Here is a 24,570-nt window from a genome sequence, read left to right as displayed (position 1 = left end):
GCAGGAGAGAGGGGGAAAGGGGCACTGATTTCCTCCTCACCTGCCTGAGGCTCCTGGGCCATCTTCGTCTCCCTCGCATCCTCCTCCTCCTGCATCAGGCCAAGGTTTTGGAATGGGAAATCCTGGTTTGGGGGAAAACAAGGGCTGAACGCGTTGGGTTTGATGGTCCCGCTGCCCAAGTGCAGCTGGAGAAGTCAGCGCCCCTTTCAGCCTCAGAGGACCCGGAATCCACTCATGCCCAGCCTCCCCCACCCCTCCAGGCTGCCGGAGGTCCACCAGCTCCTGGATCGCCCCTGTGTGCTCTCTCCGCTTTGGAGCTTCTGAGTTCCCTCTTGGCTCTCCTGGGATCCCCAAACCCAAGATCACGCCTGCGCCCACCAGTACCAGGCAATTGCCAAGTGGGACCCTCAAGATCCCTCCAGGGGCATCTGTGGCTCTGCTCTGGGGTCCTGGAAGATCCAAACATCTCCTGCCCCACAAAAAAACCCTCTCAGAGACCCCCCAATGAATTTTTGGGTGAGCTCCCCCATCCCGCTCACCTGTGGGTTCCAGAGGGGGTCATGCTGACGGAGCCGGGGGAGCTGCAGCCTGCGCGGGCGGGCAGGGGAACCACTTGGTTCTGCTGCTGCTGGTATTCCTCCCGTTCCTGCTCTTTGTCCCACTCCTCCGCTCCCAGCCCAGCCCGGACAGTGCCGACACCCAAATGCAGCTGCGCTCTGCCCTAGGGGGGGGGTTCCCAAAGCGGCCCCAGCCCGCGCGGCACTGGGAGCGATACTGGGAACACTGGGTGGGATCCTGAGAGCAGCGGGAAGGAATCGGGAGTGCTTTCCCTGCCAGTCCCACTCTTACTGGGAGCACTGGGATGGAACTGGGAGCAAACAGCGCCCAGAGGCGGCTGTAGCCAGTGCTGGGTGCGGCCAAACTGAAGGGCGTGGTTATGCAAATACAGGAACGATTGCGCACTGGGATTGGTTGGCGGGAGCAGGGCGGTGTTTCCCTGGTCACGTGGGGGCCGGAGGGGCCGGAATGATGGCAGCCGCATCCGGACAGAGGGGACAGGGAGTGGGAATGGGGACTGGGAGCGGGAATGGAAATATGGGACCAGGACAGGGAATATGGAAACCCCAACTGGAGAGAGAATATGAGATGGAGATTAGGAAGATGAGACCAGGATCACAAATGGAAATACAGGAATGGGACTGGGAACATAGAAATGGAAATAGGGGAAGGGAAGTGCAACCAGCAGTGGGACCAGGAATATGAGAACGGAACAGGATAGGGAGTATGGGCCTGGGAATATGGGAACGGCAACCAGACAAATACTGGACCGGGACGGGGAATGAGATTGGGAATGGGATCCAGACTGGGATGGGAGCAGGACGGGACAAGGAGTGCAGTGACATGGGAACGGGTGGGGAGCAAGGGGAGTGACAGCAGGGAGAGGGGGACTGTGGACAGGGGACGTGGGAAGCCAGGACAGGGAGTCATGGGAACAGTTCCAGGGCAGGGGAGCCTTGATCAGCTGCCCCAGAAACTCTGCCATCGTTTCCCAGTGCGGCCAAAGTCACTCAGCCTTGGGTGCCCAAAGCCCAAGTCCCACCCAGGAACCCTCAACTCCCTGGAACGTAGCAGCCCCCACATTCCCTGGAAGATCTCCACATGTCCCCATCCTTGTCTTAGTTCAATGTTTTTATTTTTATCCTGGTTTGGGGTATTTTGAAAAGACAGAGAGAAATGAAAAGATAACCAAGGCCACATGGAGCCATTAAGAGGTGGAGCCCCCAGCCAGGTGTCTTGCCAACACAGATTACCAGCACCACAGATCACTGGGGCTCTGCCCACTGGGCAGCATGCAGCACAAATACTGCCATGGGGTATGGAACTGTAGCAGTGCACACTTGGGGCACACTTGGGGCACTCACAGGGCTTTCATAGTGGTGCCTCCATTCGTGTTGGGTCAAGGCTGACCTCTGGCTGAAGGTCTTCCCACACTGGGGACATTTGTAGGGCCTCTCCCCCGTGTGGATGCGCTGGTGGGTGACCAGGGTGGAGTTGTGCTTGAAGCCCTTCCCGCAGTCAGGGCAGCGGAAAGGCCTCTCATCCGTGTGAATCCGCTGATGTACGAGGACATCTGAGCTGCTTTGAAACCTCTTCCCACACTCCCCACACTCATAGGGCCGCTCCCCGGTGTGGCTCCTCTGGTGGATCATCAGGTGATCGCTCCGGCTGTAGGTCTTGCCACAGTCGGGACACTCGTAAGGCCGTTCCCCAGTGTGGATCCTCTGGTGAAGCATCAGTTCAGAGCTCTGGCTGAATCTCTTCCCACACTGCCCACACTCATAGGGCCTCTCGCCAGTGTGGGTCCTCTTGTGGACAATCAGGTTCGACTTCTGGGTGAATCTCTTCCCACACTCGGGACACTCGTAGGGCCTCTCCCCAGTGTGGATGCGCCGGTGCTTGACGAGGTCGGGGTTATATTTGAAGCCCTTCATGCAGTCGGGGCAGCGGAAGGGCCTCTCATCTGTGTGAACCCGCTCGTGTGTGAGGAGATGGGAGCTTGTCTGAAACCTCTTCCCACATTTGGGACACTCATAGGGCCTCTCATTTGTGTGTGTGCGCTGATGCTTCAGAAGAGTGGAGCTTCTCTGAAAGCTCTTCCCACATTCCCCGCACTCATAGGGCCGTTCCCCCGTGTGGCTCCTCTGGTGGTTGATCAGGTCAAAGTTGTCTCTGCAGCTCTTCCCACATTCCCCACACTCATAGGGCCTTTCTCCAGTGTGGATCCTTTGGTGGCGGATCAGGGCTGAGCTTCAGCTGAAGCATTTCCCACATTCCCCACACCTGTAGGGCATCTCCCCATCGCAAAGCTGCTCGGGGACCCCCAGCTCTGAGCTCTGGCCGCCATCCCGTCCCAGGGTGGGTCTTTCCTCCTCTGACCTCCCTGGGCTACGTTTGCAGCCCCTCCTTGTGAGGGATCTCTGGGGCTTTTCCTCCCCATCGGATTCCTGCACTGTGGAGCCGCTCAAAACAGCCTCATACCCAAGGTTCTGCTGTGGTGACTCAGCCTCCCTGCTCTCCATCCTCAGCGCCTGGTCTGGGGGAGGAAGGACAAGGAGAGGATGGGCTTTGCCCCTGTGCCACAGGGAAGGGCAAAGAGATGCCCCCAGTGCGTCCCCAGCAGGACAGCTTTGGCAGCAGGGTTGTCCTGCAGCCGGGGGCCGTGCTGGGCTGGGAGATGGAGCAGGAGAGAGGGGGAAAGGGGCACTGACTGCCTCCTCACCTGCCTGGGGCTCCCGGGCCATCTTCCTCTTCCTTATAGCCTCCTCCTCCTGCATCGGGCCAAGGTTTGGAAAAGGGAAATCCTGGTTTGGGGGAAAACAAGGGCTGAGCGCGTTGGGTTTGATGGTCCCGCTGCCTCTCTTGGCTTGAAAAGACAGGTGTCTGCTAAGGAAGGCAGAGCCTCCCTTAAAATCGAAAATGTAAACCCCCTCCCTCCAAATTACTATAATTTTGAAATTAAGGGGCTCTCAGGGAAAGATATGGAAATAGGAATAACAGTTCTTTGCTAGGAAAAATAAAATAAAAATGCAGTAGTACAAAAAAAAACCACTGACAGAGTCAGAATCCAACCCGACACCCTGTTAGTCATGGTGTTTGTTGCACTCCAATTAAATGGTGGCTGCCGTCCTCCTGGTGTGACAGATGTGGTTCTGTTGAAGCAGTGATCCTGCAGAATGGTGTAGTTTTCCTCCAAAGGTCCAGTGGTGGTGTAGATAGGTCTGGTCTTCCTCGGTGAATCCAGTGGAGAAGAAAAGCTGCTCCTCTGGGAATCCAGTGGGAAAAGCCTGACTGTGGTGTTCCAAATCTCTGATTATAAGCAGGTAGGGATGCTTGGCTCCTCCCCCTGGGTGGGGCATCTCACAATGGGATAATGTAATTTTATCAGCCATGCAGTGAGGCTCAATGGCCCCTTAAAGGAAGATATTCCCCTGAAAGGGAGGATTGTCAAAGGGGCTCAATGCCTCATTAACAGAAAATATCTCCCTGGAGGGATGATGGGTTGTGGAAGAGATAAAAATCTCGCCCCACCTGGTTTTAACAGTTTGCCCATTAATAGAGAATATCTGCCCTGGAGTTAGGAGGGATGGGTTATGGAAGCGATAAAGAACACTGCTCCACCTGGTTTCAACAGATGGTGATAAAATACATACTGCTTGTTACATCTTGCATTGCAACATAAGACAAGATGGACATGGACCAGGGGTAGATGCCAGGCACGGTGGGCACCAGGACAGGGGTGACACAGGGACACTGGGGACATGGACCAGAGGGTGACAACAGGCAGCAGGGACACCGTATTGAGGTGACACCAGTGGGTGTTCCCAGAGACAGGGCCCACAGACTGCGCTGAGGTTTGGAAATGAGAAATCCTATTTCCAAGAGAAAAAGAAGGTATGAGAGCATTTTGTTGGGCATTCCTCCTGCCCCAACCCATCTCTAGAAGTCACCAGACATTTTGTGTCCATAAAAATCTCCAGACCACCAAGATTCTGCCCAAAAAAACCTCCAGACCACAAAAATTTAATTGCAAAACCCCTCAGAAATGCCATCACTAAGCCTTCCAAGACTTGAAAGGCTCATGATTATTTCAAAAAAGAGCTCCCCATGAATTGCCCCTCTCTGGTCTCTCCACTTTGGACTTCTGGGGATTCTGCCTCTATTGAGGGTTCTCCTCTCCAGGATCCCAGCCCTCTCCAGGCTGTCACAGGAATCCCCAGGGTCCCCCCTCTCTGCTCTTCTGACCTTGGGCCTCTGGGGCTCCCCCTTCTCTGTGCTGCTGGGGGTTCCCCGCAGCCCCCGGGGGTTCTCCGGCTCCCCCTCTCTGGGCTCCCCCTTAGCAATTCCGGGGCTCTTGGGGTCCCAGCGCTCCCGTTTCCCCTGACTCTGCTCCAGGCTGTGGGGAGCTCCAGGGCTTCCCCCTCGCCAGGGTGTTCCCCTCTCCGGGCTGAATCCTGGCTGTCTCCTCTCTCTGGGCTGCACACTTCGGTGTCCCAATGTTCTCCCCTCTCCTGCCCTCCCCTGTGAAAAAACAACCTCCTGGGACACCCCCAAAATCTCCCCAGTGGGCATTTGCGGCTTCGCTTTGGAGTCCTTTGAGCTCCAAAAATCTCCCCCTCCCCAAAAAATACCCTGCCACAGAGCCCCCAGGATATCTGGGTGAGCTCCCCCTCTGCGGTCACCTGAGATATGGGGGGAAAATGCCCCAGGGGCCGGGAGGGCTGCGGACACAGCGAGGGCAGGAGCGTGTGGTCCCTCCAATTCCACTTCCCGCTCCTCGTCCTCTCTCCCAGCTCTTCCTCCCACTCCTCCTCCACGCCTCCTCCTCATCCTCCTTCTCTTGTTCCCTCCAGCCCTTGTCCCGCTGCTTCTCCCTCCCTGCTCCACCATCCCATTCCTCCTGCCCCGGTCCCGCAGCCCTCGCAGCCCGCGGCAGGAGCGGGGATGGAGCCGGGACAGGTCGGGATGGGCAGCGCGGGGCTCTCGGCTGCTCCCACCCGCTGGGGCCGGGGGAAACCCGGCCCAGGGAGAAGGAGAAGCAAACTGGGAAACCTGGGGGCTGCAGATCCACACTGGGGCTTGCTGGGGACCCTGGCTGGGGGCTGCCAGCCCCTGGGGCTTCTATCGGGTGATCTGGGAAGGGGGAACACAGAGAGGGCTGGGGGATGCCAGGAGTGGCATCTCTGGGATGGACTGGGCTGTACTGGGATCATACTGGGAGGGAGTAGGAGGCTTCAGAGGCAATTGAGGACGTGTTGGGGGCAAATGGGATATACTGGGAATGACTGGGATGATTCTGAGAGTGACTGGGAGCAGCTGTTAGCAACTGGGATCATACTGGGAGAAACTGGGAGCAACTGGGAGTGACTGGCTGCATGCTGGGGGTGATTGGAAGCAACTGGGCTTATACTGGGATTAACTGACATCATACTGGAGGTGACGGGGATCATACTGGCAGTGAGTTTGACTACACTGAGGCTGATTGGGAGAGGTTGGGAGGAAATGGGATCATACTGGAAGGAACTGGGAGTGACTGGGAATAGGCTGGAAGGAACTGGGGTACACTGAGAGAGACTGGGAGTGACTGGAATGAAAGTGAGGGTGAAACAGAGCAACTGGAACCATGTGGGGCCCAACTGGTTCCTACTAGCAGTGACTGGGAGAACACTGGGGTCATACTTGGATCATACTGGGAGTGACTGGACTAATACTGGGAGTACCTGAGAGTGACTGGGAATTCACCATGCACATCATCCCCCTTACTGGGGGTGACTGGGAGCACCCTGGGAGCAGATGGCATTATACTGGGACTGACTGGGTTACCCTAGCTGGGGGCAGATGGGACCATAGTGGGAGAGATTGGAAGCAACTGGGATTATTCTGGGACCACACTGGGAGTGCTGGTGCATGACTAGGATCATACTGGAGCTTACTGGGATCATATTGGGGTTGAAAGGGAGTGACTGAGATCACACTTTGGGCTCTTGGGAGCAACAGAGAGAAACTGGGATCATGCTGCAAGCAAATTGGAGTAACTGGAAAGGACTGGATGCATGCTAGAGGTAACTGGGATGTTGTGGGCATGACTGGGATCATACTGGGATAGCTAACAGCTTCCTGGGGCCACTGGGAGTGTTTGGGAATGACTATGGCTATGCTGAGGGCAACTGGCATATACTGGGAGTGTTTGTAAGCATACTGGGGTGACTGGAAGCACACTGGGCACAGCTGGGCCCATGCTGGGTGAGACTGGGATCCCACTGAGGGTGACTGGAATCCTACTGGGATTGACTGGGAGTGGCTGGGAGCAAGTGGAATCATGCTGAAAGCAACTGGAAGGAAGTGGGAGTGACTGGGAGCATGCTGGGGGTGACTGGGATCTACTGGGAGAGACTGGGGATCGTACTGGAGGCTACTGGGGTCAGCTGGCATTGACAGGGAGCACCTGGGATCACACTGGGGACCACTGGCATCATAATGGGAGTGACTGGGATTAGACTGCAAGTGACTGGGATCCTACTGGGAATGGCTACAACCATACTGGGACTATAGTGGGTGTCAATGGACCCTGACTGGGGGTTACTGGGAGCTACCAGCATAGGCTGGGAGCCAGCTGTGCACACACTGGGAGGAAGTGGGAATGATAGGATGCATGCTGGTGACAGCTGGGATATACTGGGAGTGACTGGGGTCAACTGAGCCACGCTGAGGTAACTGGGAGTGTCTGGGAATGACTACGAGATCATGGCAACTGGGATATGCTGGGAGTGTCTGTAGGCATACTGGGGTGACTGGGAACACACTGGGGGAGACTGGGATTCACTGGGATTTGCAGAGCCTCCACTGGGGACAACTGGAAGTGATCTCCCCATTCCCCCCAGCCCTCCCTCGGGCACTGTCCCATCTCCCACCCTTCGCCACTGGGATCTGCCCGGAGCAGCTCGATGGCTCCAGGGCTGGGGCTGGGGGCACTCCTGGGGGTCAGGGGGGAGTGGGACCCCAGCACCGGGACCCTGAACCTGAACCGCCATTCCCGGCACAGGGACCCCTCTGCTCCCCTTTTCCTGCACAGGGACCCCCCTGGATCCCCCATTTATGGACATCAGGACTCCCTGGTCGCCTTTTCCCAACCATCCCATGGCTCCCAGACTCCAGACTTCCCTGGGACACTCTGGAATACCTTGGACCCCCATTCCTGCCTTTCTCAGCCCCCAGCCCCAACTTTCTGCAAAACCAGAGGCCCCCTGAACTCCCCATTCCCAAACATCCTGGGTGTCCCCACCCCGTTACCCCCCTTTTCTGGGAAAGCCTGGACTCCCTTTTCCAGGGCTCAAGGACCCCCTGGAACTCCTTTCTATCTCTCCAGGTCCCTGCCCTCCCATTTCCTTGACCCTGAGACCCCTCTGCCCCCCATTCCTGAGAATGGAGTCACCCTTTTACTCCTTTGCCCGGCACTGAGATCCCCCCTGCACCCCCTTATCCAGCACCAACACAACCTTTTCCTGCCCCCCCGCCTCTTCAGCCCCCAGCCCCACCCTTTCCCTGGCCCTGGGACCTCTGGGCTGCCATTCCTGCCTTTCCCAGCCCCAGCCCCTCCTTTCCTCACACAGAGGAGCCCTGGCACCCCCTTTCCTGGGCACAGGACAGCCCATCCCACCTCTCCCAATCCTTGCCCCACCTTTCCTTGACTCTGAGCCCCTGAACCTCCTTCCCAGCTCTCCCACCTTTCCTTGACCAGTTGAGTTCCCTGCGTCCCAAATCTCTCACCCACCCCAGCTCCCCCAAATCTCCGTGTCCCCCCAGTTCTGCACTCCCTGCAGTGCCTGGAAGTGGCACTGTCGGAGCCTGGCCCGGGGGTCTCCCAGTCCTTGACTGTGGGGGACGTGGACGGGACCCCCTGGGAGCGCTGGGGCAGCGAGTGGGGCCGGATGGAGCCGCAGAGAGCGGGGATGGGGGCAAGAGCTGAGCTGGGATATTGGGATAGCCAGAACTGGGATAGTGGGATAGCCAGGGCTGGGATATTGGGATAGCCACACCTGGGATATTGGGATAGGCAGAGCCAGGATATTGGGATAGCCAGGGCTGGGATATTGGGATGGCCAGAGCTGGGATATTGGGATAGCCAGGGCTGGGATATTGGGATAGCCAGGGCTGGGATACTGGGATGGCCAGAGCTGGGACACTGGGATAGCCAGAGCTGGGATATTGGGATAGCCAGAGCTGTCTCAAGGACAGGAACCAGCACGTGGCAAACAGTGCCCTGGAGACGGGGCCGGTACAACCAGAACAGGAGGAGTTGGGGGAGCTGGGGGCTGGGCTGGGATCTGTGGGGCTGGGGGAATCTCTGGGAATGGGATGGGACCTGTGGGACTGGTATGGTAATCCAGGGAGCTCCATGGGGCTCTGTGGGGCTGGGACATGACTCCATGGGTCCGTTCTCTCCTCGTTCCCAGGTCTCCACATGCTGCAGGTGGTTTCCAGCTGTGACCTCCTGTCCAATGGAGCATCCATGGATCCCACTGGTATGGCCATAAGGGGTGGGATTTCATCTCCTTCCAGCTGGGACCCGGGAGCTTTGCAGTGTCTGACGGTGCCACCTGCATCACCCAGAGGTGCTGGGAATCCAAAGGGATCATGGTGCAGTGAATGAAGCATTACCTGGGATACACCTGTGGGGAAGAGCTCCCAAATGGAGCTCTGTGGTTGGAGGCTCTGGAGCACAAAGGTGGGTGTGGGAGGGGAATTCCTAAGGGAGTGTGGGATTCAGGAATGGGAGACTTGGAATGCAGGAATTCCCATGGAATTTCCATGGCCGAATCTCACTCTCATCCCACTCAGGTGAGAATTGCATGGATGGATCCCTCCCAAACCACTGCCACTCTGTGGATAATTCCATGGGGAAATGATTTGAATTGATGACCAATCCAATGAGAGCAGTGAAATGAGACCTAATCCCTGCTGGGATTCCATGGGACATCAATCCCAATCCTTTGCCCAGGCCAGCACTGCTGTGCCCGTGGCAGCACCAGGGGAGTGCCCTGTCCCTGCCCTGAGCCCAGCACGAGCCTTTCCTTGGCTGTTCTGTGCCCTGCCTGGGGCAGGAGGGCATGGCTGGAGTGGCTTTGATGGCCCCGGGCACCCGGCCGGGCTGCAGCCACTGCAGGGGCTCCTGGGGAATGTTCCAGAGCAAGGCTTAAAGCAAACAACAGTTCCTGGAGGGGATTCTGCCCCTGGGCCTGTGCTGGGAGCCCAAGGGCAACAGCCCAAAGTGCTGGAGCTCAGTGTCCCTCGGCCAGGCCATGTTCCCTGGCTGTCCCCTGTCCCTCAGCTCTGTAGGACCTGGGGCAACCCTCGGGAGAAAATCCTGAGCCCCAGCTGGGCCAGTTGTCCCCAGGTCACTCTCAGTCACCCCAGTATGATCCCAGCATGGTCCCTGGGTTTTCCATTCACCCCTGGTATAGTTCCAGCCACTCCCAGCATGGTCCCAGTCACTCCCAGATACTCACAGTATTACTCCAGTAACTTCCTTTATGGTTCCTCTGTGATCCCTGTCACTCCCCATCACTCCCAGTATATCCCAGTTCCCCCAGTGTGTCTCCACTCACTCCCAGTAGCTTCCAGCATGATTCCAGTTGCTCACAGTCACCCCAGTCACCTCCAGCATGATTCCTGTCACTCCCTGTATGTCCCAGTTGCCCTCAGCCCCAGTACGACCTCATTTGCCCCTAGCATAGACCCAGTCATTCCAAGGATGATCCCAGTTGGATCCCAATCTCTCTGAGCTTGGTCCCAGTCAATCCCAGTTGCTCCCAGTGTAGACCCAGTCACTGCCAGTTGCTCTCAGTGGGTTCCCAGTCACCCTAAGTCTGGTTACAGACACTCCCAGTATATCCCAGTTGCCCTCAGCCTACTCATAGTCACAGCCACATGTCCCAGTAAGGTTCCAGTTTCCACCAGTATGATCCCAGTCAGTACCAGTCAATGCCAGTTGGTCCCACTATGATCCCTGTTGCCCAAGCTCTGGTCCTGCTGGTTCCCAGTGTGCCCTGATCCTGCTCCCAGTGGGTCCCAGTCCTGGTGTATCCTGATGTATCCCAGTGTATCCCAGAGTATCCCGTTATATCTCGGTGTATCCCAGCCTGTCCCAGTCCATGCCAGTCCCTTCCCAGCAGCCACCGCCGTTTCCCGGATCCTGCCCCTCCCGGCCCCGGAGCTGCCGCTGGACGCCCCCCAAGTGTCGCTGCTGAGTAAGGAAGCGGCACAGACTCACAAGAAGGCTGCTTTGCACAGCAGTAGTTTTAATATGAAAATTCTTTTTTATAGACTGTGCCGATACATTCAGACCAGATTGGTCAATCAATCAATACATTTCACCTGACTGGCTAATTAACAAAAACACCTTTCTTAGAAACAATCCTTGAGAAAAACAGGAAAACAGAGAGTAGGAAAACACCACCTGCAGGTTGTTTATAATAACAAGCTATCATCGTGTCCCTACAACTCCCTAAAAGTCTCACAAGTCAGCTGTGAGAAAACTTACCTGGTTTTCTGGCTCTCTGACCAGCCTGTCACACCCACACCCAAGGTGCTGCCGGGGCTCGGGGGCTTCGTGTTGGGCTTTGTCTGCCTTGGCTGGGGCTCGGCCTCCACTACGGGAGAAGGTGAGGTGGGGTCTCCTGGGGGTCCTGTCCCCCTGGGAGCGCTTGTGACTCCCCCATGTGCCCCCATGCTGGGGACACCCCCTTTTTTCTCCCCAGAGTCCTGACCCAGCTCCTGCTCCCCCCTGGGGGGGGCTTTGGGGAGCCCCCCTGGGACCTCCTTAAATCCCCATTCCTGGGCACTGGGACGCCCCCACATCTCCCTGCCCAGCTGCGGGATCCCCTGCACCCCCTTATCCTGCACCGACACCCCCTGCACCCCCTTTCCCAGCTCTCCTCCTCTGGCAGCCCCTGGATCCCCCGTTTCCGTGAGCCCGGGGACCCCCGGAGCCCCATTCCCGGCCAGCCCGGGGTACCTCAGCCCCAGGCCTCCCTTTGCTGGGAAACCCGGCCTGGGCACGGGGCTCTGCAGCTGCTCTGGGGTTTATGATCACCTGGAGGAAAGGGAGAGAACAGAGGAGAGAGAGAAGGAGACTGTGGATCAGGGATCGGGGTCCCAGCGCCCAGTCCTGCTCCGCCAGCGGGCTCCAGGCAGAGTTTGAGCGCAGGTCCAGCGAGTTCAGCACGGCCGAGGAGGGTCCCGGGAGATGCCAGGGGGGATCCCGGGGAATTCCCTGGAATTCCCCCGTCCTCTCCCCCTGCGCTCCTTCGGGCACCTTCGGTTCCGCGTTCCCCGCTCTGCGCCGCCGCGATCTGCCCGGAGACCGGTGACGTCACAGAATCCTCGCTATACCATTGGCGGGCAGGAAAGAGCAGCGTTACTGGCGGCTCTGGGGGCGGGGCCGTAGCGGAGCAGCGGATTGGCTCCAGCGCTGGGGCTGGGGGCGCTCCTGGGGGAGCGGTGAGAGGTGAGGGGGACCCTCGACAGCCGGAATCCCCCGAACCGCAATTTCCGGGCACTGGGAACCCCCTGAACTTCCCTTTCCGGGCACTAGAACAGCATCCACCCCCATTCCTGCATACTGTGACCTCCCCGAATCCCCTTCCCCAGCACCAGGACCCCCATGTTCTTTATCTGGCCCCAGGACCACCGTAAACCCCCCTGAACCACCATTCCTGGGTACTATGGCTCACTGCACCAGGACCCCCTGTTACTTCTTATCAGGCACGAGTGATGCCTGAACCCCCGTTTCTGGGTATCAGCACCTCTCTGAACCTCCATTTGCAGGCACTACAACCCCTCTGAATGTCCATTTCCAGGGAGGAAATTTCCCTGAACCCACATTTCCCATACAGGAAACCCTGATTCACTATTTCTGTGCCACAGGACACCTCTGGAACTCAATTTCCAGGCCCGGGATCCCCCCGTCCCCTCTGTTCCCTGACAACGAGACCACTTATCTTGGTTTGAAAAGACAGGTGTCTGCTGAGGAAGGCAGGAGCCTTCCCTGAAATAGAAAATGTAAACCCTCTCCCTCCAAATTGTTATAATTTTGAAATAAAGGGGCTCTCAAGCAAAGATATGGGAGGGGGAATAACTCTTTATTAGGGAAGAAAATTTTTAAAAATAAAATAAACAACGCAGTAATACAAAACACTGGCAGAATACGACCTGACACCCTGTTGGTCAGGGTGTTGATAGCAGCCCAATTGAAATGGTGGCTGCAGTCCTCCTGGAGTGGCAGGTGTGGTTCTGTTGAAGCAGTGATCCTGTAGAAGCGCGTAGTCTTTCTCTGAAGATCCAGTGGTGCTGTAGATGGGCCTGGTCTTCCTCTGGGAATCCAGCAGGAAAGGGATGCTCCTCTGGGAATCCAGAGGGAAAGGCTGATTGTGGTCTTCCAGATCTCAGATTATATCCAGTTAGGAATGCTTGGCTGCTCCCTCAGGGCGGAGCTTCTCACAGTGGGATGATGTAGGTTCATCAGTCAGGCATTGAGGCTCAATGGCTTGTTAACAGAAGATATTTTCCAGGGGGAACATTGGTTGTGGAAGAGGTACAAAACCCTGCCCAATTAACAGAAGATAACTGCCCCACCTCTAACAGATAGGAATAGAATACACACCCCCATTTCCAACCTAAGACACCGCTTGATCCCCCATTCCTGGCACTGGGACCTTCTTTTACCACCATATCCAGGTCTGAACCCTCTCTCCCCCTGCACATCCATGCCTGGCACTAAGACTGCCCTGACCCCCCTCATCTTGCACCAATAGCCCCTTGCACCCCCTGCTCCCCCGTCCCCCGCAGATAAGGGAAGAGAGAGGTCACTCAGGGATCACCATCACAGGCACAACAGCCCCGAGGTGGGAAAATGAATTGGATTTGGGACTGAGTGAATCAGAACAGCAGAACGAGGAGTGGAATAAACCCTGAAAAAGAACCTTCTCCCGACCTCTTTGTCCTTCATGGACTTCACTTTATTCCCGACTCCCTCCCTCTGCTGCCCAGCAGGGCAGGGAGAGGGGATGGGAGTCATGGTCAGTTCCTGCCACTGTTTCTGCCTCAGGGACAAGAATTCCTTCCCTGGTCCAGTGGGGGGTCCTTCCCATGAGGTCTGTTAAAAACACCAATCACTCAGAAAAAAATTTTAAAAGTTTAATAGTAACAAAATGGTTATAAAAATAGTAATATAATTAGAGTAATAAAAATTCGGACAATTTGGATTAGGATAATACAAGACAATAAAAACAAAGGGTTACGGACATTTCAGGTGCATCTTTCTGGGCAAAATAAGCCTGAAAAAGGACCCACGTTAACAGAAGAATAACCCTTAAAAGCAACAGCCTGTTGCATATTCATACATCTCATACATGATGCATAAATTCCATTCAAACACAGGATTCTGTCTGGTCAGTGTCACTTCTTCTTTCTCTGGATCCTGACAGAGTCTTCAGGGCTGAGCGAGGCAGGGAGAAGTTAATTTCTTCTGATAAGGGAGCAATTAATTCTTTTTCTCTGAAAGATTTAGGTGTCCTGTGGCTGCTATCTCAGTGCAAGTACCTCATTCCTCTCTTTAAAAAAGTGTCTTACATAGACACTTACATATTACACAGCATAGTTTCTATTATGTCATAAACTAAAACTATATTTAACACACTACTTAAGAAAATTAATATAGCAAAACTTTTGAACATAACACATATAATATTCATTTTAATATTTGCAAAAAGCCAGTCATAAAATGCGCATTTTTCACAGTAGTCTAAAATAGTCCATTTTACTGTTCAACTTTCTTGGCAGCTGGTGCCTGATAAGGGATATGATCTATCCATTCCATACCATGTTCTCTGGCCTGGGTGTTTGTAAGGCTGTTCTTGAAATGGGTCCCATTGTCCAACTCAATTCTCTCAGGAGTGCCATGTTTCCACAGGACTTGCTTTTCCAGACCCAGGATGGTGTTCCAGGCAGCAGCATGAGACACAGGGTAGGTATCCAACCATCCCGTGGTGGCTTCCACCATGGTCAGCACGTAGCGCTTGCCTTGGCATGTCTGGGGCAGTGTGATGCAGTCAATCTGCCAGGCCTCCCCACATTTATATTTGAACCACCGCCTGCCATACCTTAGGGGCTTCACTGGCTTGGCCTGCTTGATGGCAGCACACGTCTCACAGTCATGGATAACCTGAGAAACACTGTCCATGGTTAAATCTACCCCTCGTCTCTTAGAGGTGGCGTCTCTGCGCTGATGGCCTGAGGCATCATGGGCCCATCAAGCTAGGGATATCTCTCCCTTGTGTTCCCAATCTAGGTCTATCTTGGACACCCCCATCTTTGCAGCCTGGTCTACCTGCTCATTGTTTCAGGCTCATTAGCCTGACTCTTGGGGACATGGGTGTCTACGTGATGGACTTTCACAGGTAGCTTCTCTAGCCAAGGGGCAATGTCTTTCCATTCATCAGCCCCCCAGATTGGTTTTCCTCTACGCTGCCAGTTGGCCTTTTTCCACCTTTCCAGCCAACCTCACAGAGCATTGGCTACTATCCATGAATCAGTATAAAGGTAGAGCTTTGGCCACTTCTCTCTTTTAGCAACATCTAGGGCCAGTTGAATGGCCTTGAGTTCAGCAAGTTGACTTGATCCACTTTCTCCTTTGGTAGCTTGTGCAACCTGTCATGTGGGGCTCCATATGGCTGCTTTCCAAATCCAGTTCATCCCTATGATGTGACAGGAACCATCAGTGAAAAGAGCATAGCGTGTTTCCTCTGCTGGTGGTTGGTTGAATGGTGGAGCTTCTTCAGCCTGTGTCACTTGCACTTGTTCCTCTTCATCAGTGAGACCAAAGTTTTCACCTTCCAGCCAGTTTGCAATTATCTCCAAAATCCCAGGCTGATTCAGGTTTCCAATACAGGCACGCTGTGTGATGAGAGCAATCCATTTGCTCCATGTGGCATCAGTGGCATGGTGGGAACCTTTCCTTTAAACATCCACCCCAGCACTGGTAGTCGGGGTGTCAGGAGGAGTTGTGCTTCTGTACCAATCACCTCTGAGGCAGCCTGGACTCCTTCATAGGCAGCCAAGATTTCCTTCTCTGTGGGAGTGTAGATGGCTTTGGACCCTCTGTAGCTTCAGCTCCAGAATCCCAGTGGTCGGCCTCGAGTCTCCCCAGGCACCTTCTGCCAAAGGCTCCAGGACAAACCATGGTTCCCAGCTGCAGAGTAGAGCACATTCTTCACCTCTGGTCCCGTCCTGATCAGGCCCAAGGGCTACCACATGAGCGATCTCCTGCTTGATCTGGGCAAAGGCTTGTTGCTGCTCAGGGCCCCAATGGAAATCATTCTTTTTGTGGGTGACCAGGTAAAGAGGGCTCATAATTTGACTGTACTCAGGAATGTGCATTCTCCAAAAGCCTATGGTGCCTAGGAAAGCTTGTGTTTCCTTCTTGCTGGTTGGTGGAGACATTGCTGTGATCTCGTTGATGACCTCAGTGGGAATCTGACACCGTCCATCTTGCCACTTCACTCCCAGGAACTGGATCTCTCGGGCAGGTTCCTTGACTGTGCTCATTTTGATGGCAAAGCTGGCTTCTAGCAGAATCTGGATGATCCTCTCTCCTTTCTCAAACACTTCCATTGCCGTGTTCCCACACACAATGATGCCATCGATGTACTGCAGGTGTTCTGGAGCCTCACCCTTTTCCAGTGCAGCCTGGATCAGTCCATGGCAGATGATGGGGCTGTGCTTCCACCCCTGGGGCAGTCGGTTCCAGGTGTACTGCACTCCCCTCCATGTGAAGGCAAACTGAGACCTGCATTCTGCTGCCAGAGGAATGGAGAAAAATGCATTGGCAATGTCTGTAGTGGCACACCACTCTGCTGCCTTGGACTCCAGCTCGTACTGGAGTTCCAGCATGTCCGGCACAGCAGCGCTCAGCGGTGGAGTCACTTCATTCAAGCCACGAAAGTCCACAGTCAATACACACAAATATTTTCAACCTAAGAAAGGGGTAAAAGCAGCAAGAGGGGAATTCTGGACAGGGGACACCAGGAAGCGGGATGGAGGGACATGGGGATAGTTCCAGGGCAGGGGGTCCTTGATCATCTGCCCCAGAACCTCCGCCAGGGTCTCCCAACACAGCCAGAGCCACCTAGCCACGTGCCTTTCACAAACCAATGCTCCCTCCAGGGAGACATCTCCTGTTAATAGGCTATTGAATATCACTTCATGAATGATAAAAATTACAGCATGCCATTGTGAGATGCTCTGCCCAGAGGGAGGAGCCAAGCATTCCTGACAGGATATAATCTGAGATTTTGGGACACCAGAACAGCCACTGGATTCCCAGAGGAGCAGCTGCCTTTTCCACTGGATCTTCAGAGGAAGACTACACCCTTCTACAGGATCCCTGCTCCAACAGAACCACATCTGCCACTCCAGGAGGACTGCAGCCACAATTCCAATTGGATTGCTACCAACACCCTGACCAACAGGGTGTCAGGTTGTGCTCTGACTCTATCAGCATTGTTTTGTATTACTGCATTGTTTATTTTATTTTTTAAAATTTTCTTCCCTATTAAAGAACTGTTATTCCTGCTTCCATATCTTTGCCTGAGAGCCTCCCCCCTTAATTTCAAATTTATAACAATTCAGAGGGAGGAGATTTACAATTTCCAGTTTAGGGGAGGCTCCTGCCTTCCTTAGCAGACACATGTCTTTTCAAGCCGAGACAGGGGGACAGTTGGGGACACAGCTGGGGACATGCCTGGGTGTGGGGGGTGAAAAGGGGTTAAGGGCTGGAGAGGGTGTTGGAGGGTGGGATGCACCCAAAAATTTGCCTCAATTAATGGGGAGGGTGCCCAAAATTGGGGGAAAGGTTGAAAAAGGGGGAAAGTATAGTAGAGGTGGCCTTTGAGTCCTAGCAAAATAGAAGTATTGTATTTGAATATCTGTATAGAGGCTTTGCCCCGGGAGGTCCCGGTTGTCCTTGATGGGCTGCAGCTGCGATGTCCTTAATTGGGCTGCAGCTGTGAGTAATGAAGATAACTGGGATAAAAGGGGACGGGTTAGCCAGTCAGGGAGAGCCTTGATGGAGCCCTGAACTGAGAAAGAACAACATGCAGAAGGAGGAGTCTGTGCTGTGAAGATCTGCAGCCATAAGAATGCACTGAGGAGGTATGGGACTTTAGAAATCTGGTAACAGCAGTGTGGGACTCTAGAAATAGAACAACAACAATACAACAGTATGGGACTCTAGAAATAGAACAACAGGAAAGGATCCAAAATAGGGAGGAACAGACCCTAAATAGGGGGGCAGTGACCCAAAATGGGGAAAGGACCCAAAATAGGGAGGAGATGACACAAAATGGGGAGAGGGAACCCAAAAGAGGGGGAAAGGATACAAAAGAGGGGAAAAGGTCCCAAAGTGGGGGGGGGAGTACCCAAAATCAGTGGACAAAGGGTGTCGTCAGATGTTGTTGGGTGTCACAGGGTGTTGTGGGATGTCCCTACCTGTGCTGGGTGGATGCAGATGCTCAGAACCAGGAGCAGCCATGGGAGCATCCTGAGGGACACGAAGACACCTTGAGGACCCCAGGACCTTGGGGACTTTGGGCCTGCCAGGGGAAGGGGACAGGGACACACAGAAGGGTACAGGAAGACATAGGAGAGATGAGGACAGGGACACTGAGAGAGGTGACAGGGACATACAGAGGGCAGACAGGGAGCCACGGTGGGGAATGGGGACAGAGGGGATGGGACACAATGCCACCAGGACACACATCAGGGGGCAATGTCACCACACCTGTGGTGACCACCAGGACACTTCTGGTGACACCCAGTGTGGGGCCACGTGACTCCACATATTGCTGTTGTATTAGGGACAGCTGACTGAAGCCACACATAGACTCTAGGTCTTCAGGAGGCAATGCAAACTTTATTAGAAAACCGCATTCCCTTTATAGACAGTTACGATAGAATTTGACCTAAGTGGTCATTAATCAACACCCCTCACACCATTGGCTAATTACAAACCACCCTTCTTGTAAACATCTTACAAGTTACAACACCAGCTGCAAAGATTAGAAATTGTTTTTAGTTTTTTCTCTGAGCATTCTCAAAACTCCCCAGGACAATGCCTGGGAAAGTTTATCTGACTTTCTCTCTGACCAGGCTGTCAATATCCACATCTGTGGGAGACACTGACCCTTGCCCTGTCCCCAGGGGCAGTTGGAATCCCCTGAGCCCAGTGGCCCTGGGACACCCTGGTGTCTGTCACTCACTTCCAGGCCACTTGTCACCAGCTGAACAAGTTCCCATCCTGCCATGGTGGTGGGTGACATTCAGCTGGAACACTGCAGTGGTGACAGTGGAGACGTGGTGGCAGGAACTGCATTGGGCAGCGCTTGGCCATGGCCAAGATGAAGGTTCTGGTAGCACTGTGGGGGCACAGGTGGTAGCACTGATGCTGTCCTAGTTCATGTCCCCATCCATGTTTCCCATGTTCTCACATGTCCCCATCTATGCCTTAGTTCAAGGTGTTTATTTTTACCTTAGTTTCAGGCTTTTCAAAGGCCAAAACATTTCAAGGCCAAAAAGGATTTACGTGTCCCTGCTAGCAGAACATCCACATACTTGGGTGAGTGGGAAGAACCTTTTTTGGAGGGGTTTCCACCCAACTCTCTCCAAAATCAGGGCTTTTGCCCCAATCCGTCCCTTCTGGGCTGTGGAAGATGCCTGCAGGCCACAGAGAATTAAAATGATAGATTTATGTTGGAGAATATCTCCAAGGCCATTCAATCTTGCTTGATGCCACCAGAAGATGCAAAAAGGGAGATTTTTCTGGGGTCAGAAGTTGACAAATCTGCTCTCCACAATGGATTTCTGCAGGCAGTGAGGGAAGACAAGCAGTCAATCAATATGATTGGTAAAGCAAGCTTCATTTATTTCGAGTACAACGGTACTTTTATATTGTTTCCAGTAATTATGCATACTTGTCGTTCATTGGTTTAAAGCAAAAGGTTACATTTACATACTCCCCCTACTTTGTGGTTTCTAACACAGGGTTCTTCCCCATTCTCATCGCTTTTACTTCCCTATTTTTAGACTGCAAAACAATATTTCTTTCTCGTTCTCGTCACTGTCCTTGCCCTTTCGTCCTTGTTAGCATGATGCAGCATATTTTGCAATCTCCCTATCACGGCATGTGGCCTGCTTATGCTAAGCTAACATGGGGTTTGCTTGTACAACATTTCCAGGGATCTATGGCCCTGTTCATCCACTCATTCTTCCACAGATTTCTGATGTTGGTCTGTGGATGTGTGCAGGTGCCCATAGGGAGCCAGGAGGATGTGGAGCCCCCAGCCAGGTGTCTTCCCAACACGGATCACCGGCACCATGGATCCCCAGGGGTCACTGGGGATCATCCAACATGGATCTTCCCTTGGGGGATGGAGCTGGAGCTGGAGCAGCACAGGAAGCTCTTCCTGCCCTCAGGGCACTCAAAGGGCTTCCTTTAGTGGTGGCTCCGTTGGTGTCTGGTCAAGGCAGACTTCTCTGAGAAGCTCTTCCCACACTCAGGACACTCGTAGTGCCTCTCGCTGGTGTGGATGCGCCGGTGGGTGACGAGATTGCAGTTGCGGGTGAAGCCCTTCCCGCAGTCAGGGCAGCGGAAGGGCCTCTCATCTGTGTGGAGCTGCTGGTGCAGAATGAGACTGGAGCTGATTGGAAATCTCTTCTTGCATTTATCACACTCATAGGGCCTCTCCCCGGTGTGGATCCTCTGGTGGCCAATCAGGTGGGACTTTGATATGAAGCTCTTCCCACACTCCCCACACTCGAAGGGCCGTTCCCCCGTGTGGCTTCGCTGGTGGACAATCAGTTCAGACCTCGACCTCAAGCTCTTCCCACACTGCCCACACTTGAAGGGCCATTGTCCTATGTGGATTCCCATGTGCCGGGTCAGGTGGCAGCTCTTCTGGAAGCTCTGCCCACACTCCTCACACTCATAGGGACGTTCCCCAGTGTGTTTTCTCTGGTGGATGGTCAGTTCAGAGCTTGTCCTGAAGCTCTTCCCGCACTCTGCACACTCGTAGGGTCGTTCCCCCGTGTGAGTCCTCAGGTGGGCAGTCAGGGTGGAGCTCTGGGTGAAGCTCTTTCCACACTCAGGACACTCATAGGGCCTCTCCCCGCTGTGGATGCGCAGGTGGGTGACGAGGACAAACTTGTCCTTGAAGGTCTTTGCACAATGGGGGCAGCAGAAGGGCCTCTCATCTGTGTGACTCCGCTGATGCCTGACGAGACAGGAACGCATCTGAAACCTCTTCCTGCATTTATCACACTCGTAGAGACATTCCCTGGTGTGGTTTCTCTGGTGGATGGTCAGTTCAGAGTTTGTCCTGAAGCTCTTCCCACACTCTCCACATATGTAGGTTTGTTCCCCTGTGTGGATTCTCCAATGGCGGATCAGCTCGGATCTGATCTTGAAGCTCTTCCCACATTCTGAGCACTTGTGGGGCTTCTCCTCATCCTGAAGCTGCTCATGGATGTCCAGCTCCAAACTCTGGCCACCTTCCCAGCCTCGGATGGGTCTTTCCTCCTCAGATCCCTGTGATCTGCGTTTGCGGCCCCTCCTTGTGAGGGATCTCTGGGGTTTTTCCTCCCCATTGGATTCCTGCACTGTGGAGCCGCACAAAACGGCCTCTTCCATGAGGTTCTGCTGTGGGGATTTGTCCTCCCTGCTCTCCATCCTCAGCTCCTGGTCTGGGGGAGGAAGGACAAGGAGAGGGTGGGGTTTGCCTCCGTGCCACAGGGAAGGGCAAGGAGATGCCCCCAGTGAGTCCCCAGCAGGACAGCTTAGGCAGCAGGGTTGTCCTGCAGCCAGGGGCCGTGCTGGGCTGGGAGATGGAGCAGGAGAGAGGGGGAAAGGGGCAGTGACTTCCTCCTCACCTGCCTGGGGCTCCTGGGCCATCTTCTTCCTTACAGCCTCCTCTTCCTCCTGCATTGGGCCAAGGTTTTGGAATGGGAAATCCTGGTTTGAAGGTGTAATATGTAATGTAAAGTAATTCATGAGTAGGGGGAAAATGTATAAAAATAAAATTTTAAAAGAAATTAAACATCCAATGAGCCTCTGACCACGGACAACCTAGAGACAGATTACCTCACTGAAGTTGTGAAACTCCTGGTGGCAGCAGGAAAAGAATGCCTTGTTAGCAAATAAAAGAACGTGGCTGGTGTGGAGATGGGCTTCCCCTGGAACCACCCGGGAACACCAAGGGAGGATCAGTACTTGATAAGTATCATCAGTCAAGATAACCGAAGTCTCAAAAACATACATTTGAACACACGACTTCTCCTGACATGATCAGCGCCTGCCACCGCCCAAGAAATAGCAATTGTCCAGCCCTGCACAGTAAAAAGAAACTTCATACATATGCAGGGTGACAAGAAATTGGGGCACCCCGGCCTCAGGCAGAAAAAAATATAAAAAACAGCCCCGACGGAGACGGCATTTGTGAACAGAGGGAGATCTGATGTGATAGAGGTCAGATCCAGGTTCACCCAGAGCCAACCTGGGCTCGACGCCGTCTCTTTGACTGTGGCTTTTTGAGGACCGTATTTCTGGTCGCGAAAATAAAAACTTTCTCATTTATTAATTTGGCTTTCTCGTTGATCATTTATAACAAGGGGAAAACAAGAGTTGAGTGCGTTGGGTTTGATGGTCCCGCTGCCCAAGTGCAGCTGGAGAAGTCAGCGCCCCTTTCAGCCTCGGGGGACCCGGAGCCCGCTCATCCCCAGCCTCCCCCACCCCTCCAGGCAGCCGGTTTGTCCCCCGGCTCTGGGATCGCCCCTCTGCGCTCTCCCCGCTCCGGGGCTCCCGCGTTCCCCCCCGGCTCTCTCGGGTATCCCCAAACCCGATATCCCCTCCTCTCTGACGGCCCGGGGTGATCGTAAAGTGGGACCCCCCCCCCCCCAAGATCCGTGCAGGGTCATTTCCGGCCCAGGTTTGGGGTCCTGCAAGACCCAAACATTCCCTGTCGCACAAAAAAATCCTCCCGGAGCGCCCCCGCCCCCCGCCGATGGATTTGGGGCCAGCTCGCCTTCCTCACTCACCTGCGGGTTCCGGGGGGGCGATGCAGCAGAAGCCGGGGGAGCGGCGGCCTGAGCGTGCGGGCGGAGGAATCCCGTGGTGTTGGGGGTGCTCATCTTCCTTCTCTTGTTCCCGTCTCCCTCCTCTTCCTCCCGCTCCTCCTCCGTCCCAGCCCGACCCGGGCAGCGCCTTCACCCAGAAGCAGCCGCGCTCTGCCGTGGGGGGGTTCCGAAACAACCGCGTCACGCGCGGCACTGGGAGTGATACTGGGAGCACCGGGCACAATAGGGAGAGCACCGGGAGAGACACGGAGAGCGCCGGGAAGGAATAGGGAGCGGCGTTCCCTCCCAGTCCCGCTGTTACTGGGAGCACTGGGAGGGAACTGGAAACCCGGACATGGCTACGGCCGGCGGTGGGCGGGATCAAATCGAGGGGTGTGGTTATGCAAATACAAAAGCGATTGTGCGCTGGGATTGGTGGGCGGGAGCAGGGCGGGCTTTGCTCGGTTATGTGAGGGTTGGGGGTGGGGGGGGGGGGGGGGGGGGCTGGGGACGCCGAGGGGGCCAGGGGGGCTGGGGCTATGACATCCGGAGAGAGAGGACATGGAGCGGGAATGGGACCTGGGATGGGAATATGGGAACAGCATGGGAAATACAGAAACAGCAACCGCAGAGAGAATGTGGGCTGGGGATTCGTGCTCCAAAGTGTCCAAGTGAAACCCAGCAGGGGCTGTGAGCTCTGCAGCTGGGCCTCCCCTGGGCTGCTGCGGCCCGAGGCCCAAAGGCGGGAGCTGCAGCCTCGCTCCTGGCTCAAGAACAGGAGCCTCCTCCAGGCCCATGGCCCCTGCATGGCCCCAGCATGAGGGAGGGCTCTGAGGCACAGCGGCTGCTGGCAGGAGGGGCTGCTCCGGCCAGCTGGGGGCCTCTGAGAAATGCCCAAAGCCTTGTGCTCTCTGCAGCTGGCCAAGGACAGCAGCAGGGCTGAACGGTTCGTGTGGCACAGCCAGCCCGAGCTGTGCAGCCCTCAGGGCCCCACGCGAGAGGCTGCCCTCAGCAATGGCACTGGGAGTACGGGACTGGGACCAATACTGGGATCCGGAATGGATACAGGGACAGGAAATACGGGACTGGGGACAAGGACATGAATGGGAACAGGGACCAGGACTAGGACCAGGAATATGGGAGAGGGGCCTGTAATGGGACCAGGAATGGGAATATGGGAACAGGACAGGGAATACAGGAATGGAAATCTCAGAGGAGGATTGGGACCAAGAATAGGAACAGGACAGGGAATATGGGACAGAAACAGGAAATGAGACCGAGAATGGGATTCATGCTGGGATGGGAGCACGTGTCCCAGAGCAGGGTGACATGGGAACGGGTGGGCGAGAGGGGGGTGAAAACAGGGAGAGAGGGATCCTGCACAGAGGACACCAGGAACTGAGACAGGGGGACACGGGGACAGTCCTGGGCCAGGGGCTCCTTGATCAGCTTCCCCAGAACCTCCACCAGGGTCTCCCAGTGCAGCCAGAGCTGCTCGGCTTGGGGTGCCCAAGGGCCTGAGTAACCCCCAAGTCCCTCCCAGGAACCCTCAGCTCCCTCGAGCCCAGCGTCCCCCACATCCCCTGCAAGATTCCCCCATGTCCCCATCCTTGCCTTAGGTCAACATCTTTATTTTTCCCCAGTTTTTTGGTTTTTTGAAAGGACAAAGAGAAATGAAAAGAAAATCAAGGGTACAGGGAGCCAGGAAGAATTGGAGCCCCCAGGCAGGTGTCTTCCCAAAATGGATCACCGGCACCAAGGATCACCGGGGTTCTGCCCACCTCAGGTCACTGGGGATCATCCAGCATGGACTGTCCCATGGGGGATGGAGCTGGAGCAGTGCACGGAGCT

The 24,570-nt window shown here is 55.0% G+C and overlaps 2 protein-coding genes and 1 pseudogene across 2 annotated transcripts in view; 1 reads left to right on the top strand and 2 right to left on the bottom strand.

The window, feature by feature from the left end:
- Positions 1-22,832, bottom strand: part of LOC139605272 (zinc finger protein 436-like) — a 134,152-nt gene extending 111,320 nt beyond the window's left edge. Inside the window, exon 1 of the mRNA XM_071456634.1 lies at positions 22,702-22,832. The gene's annotated coding sequence lies outside the window, so the exon portion shown is untranslated. The remainder of the gene's footprint in view (positions 1-22,701) is intronic.
- Positions 1-24,570, top strand: part of LOC139605266 (zinc finger protein 436-like) — a 167,189-nt gene that overhangs the window by 33,715 nt on the left and 108,904 nt on the right. The gene's annotated exons all lie outside the window — the stretch shown is intronic.
- Positions 1,797-22,829, bottom strand: LOC139605280 (zinc finger protein 420-like; annotated as a pseudogene).

The sequence above is a fragment of the Agelaius tricolor genome, unplaced genomic scaffold (genome assembly GCF_023055355.1).
Source record: "Agelaius tricolor isolate 1412-34295 unplaced genomic scaffold, bAgeTri1.0.p SCAF_63, whole genome shotgun sequence".
Lineage (NCBI taxonomy): Eukaryota > Metazoa > Chordata > Aves > Passeriformes > Icteridae > Agelaius > Agelaius tricolor.
Note: the sequence above shows the minus strand (reverse complement) of the source record. Positions and strands in the feature narration are given on the sequence as shown.